We start from the raw sequence: 1,664 nt of genomic DNA, 5'->3' as shown, positions 1-1,664 counted from the left end.
TATAGGGAACAGAGTTGTAAACTCTCCGAGTCTGCCTTGTGGCCTGAAGTTGGTGGACTTTGCAAGTAACTGCAAAGATTTCTGTGACTGAAAATATATTGAGATTGTTTTCCCTCTGTACTTCTGCCCCATGGGAAGACACAGATTAGTTGAAATTTTAGCCTTCTGAGACCAGAAAGTCTGTTTCAGTGCATTTGTCATTTAGCAGTGCTTGGAAAGCTTTTGAAATGATGGAAATGTTTCTTTTGAGATGGTAATCAAATCAGAATCTGTCTCTGAAATAATTTATTTTTTAAGTTAAAATGTTCATGCTTAAAGTAAAAAACTGAAATTAAAAAAAAAAAAAGAAAGAACCTGTTCTGTTCTGATCTTTAATTAAAACTAGAAATTTTGTTCTTCAATAATATCTTTAATCTCTGTACTGGAAATGCAATGATTTCTGCAGCTATTTTGTGTGGCATTATGTGTTGTGAAAATACAATTTCTTTTGTGAGATAATCATAAATACCATTGTAGTTTCACTTCAAAATGCCAAAGAATTAAATTATGGGGAAAGATGAAACATTTGCTGTATATACTATATTCTGAAGTTTAGTGAATGTGTTCATGAGTTCAAAAAAATAATAGAGATTGTTTCTAAAGCAGTGTTGTGGAAATCCTACTCTAAATACCTATTATTTTAGGCTACATGTCCTTTGAAAAGGTGCTGAAAGACAATATAAATCACAAGTTTCCTTCTTAGTGAAGAATACTTTTGATCCCAGTTTTTGCTGGTCTCTATGCTCAGAAAAGAACATAACAAAAACAAGTGGTTTTTTTCCTCCTTTCAGTGAAATGTCTTCTTTAGTCCCAATTTCTCCAAGCATTTATTTATGCATGGTAACTCCTTATCTCATCAGGAATCCTGCAGAAATAGTGCAATTTCTGGTAACTCGTTTGGATTCTAAAGAATAGCAGTTTGGTGTTGCTCCTGTACCCCACACTGGATTTTTGGCCATTCACAGCAGCGCTGTGTTGATTTAAAGCAGTGCATTAAATGTCTCTTCCCAGTGTGAAGGCAAGTGGTGCTGAATGGCCCGTGTCCATGTCCTCTAAACTGTTATCTCCCAAACTGGGTGATCACATCAAAATGTCTTTGGGAAGTTGGTCTCAGCCAGTGTTTATACCCAAGCAGGTCTTGGAATCCTGTGGGTGATTATTATGTAGCTAAAGCTGAAATTTAGCTATACCTAAAAGCATCTAAGGGTCTAGCAATTTAACAGCGGGGATGGCAGAATTCCATTGCTCTGGAATGAGCAGGAGCTCAGGTGCTGGTTTTGGTGTGGGGCACAGGAATCTGCCCCACATGTGGCCAAATGCCTTTGTCTGCCGTAGATATTTCTGTGATTACACTGCTGCAAGGGGTGATAGATAGCAAAGGTACCTTTGCTTTTGGATGGAAACTCACATAAATGCATTTCAAATCTTCTTGTGAATAGCACTTGCATGACTGCATATGGCAGGGCTGGCAGAGGTGTTGTTTTATTTCATTTGCAGTAAAAGTGTATGTCCTGTTCTGCACAGTTGAGAGTGAAGAACTGGCTCAAGGCTACCTGTGGTTGAATGATCATCCTAAATACAGCCCACCTGGCCAGCCCATGATAAGTGCTGATGATGACCTGCTC

Source organism: Corvus moneduloides, chromosome 3, assembly GCF_009650955.1.
Source record: "Corvus moneduloides isolate bCorMon1 chromosome 3, bCorMon1.pri, whole genome shotgun sequence".
Classification (NCBI taxonomy): Eukaryota; Metazoa; Chordata; class Aves; order Passeriformes; family Corvidae; genus Corvus; species Corvus moneduloides.
This window is presented reverse-complemented; position numbering follows the sequence as displayed.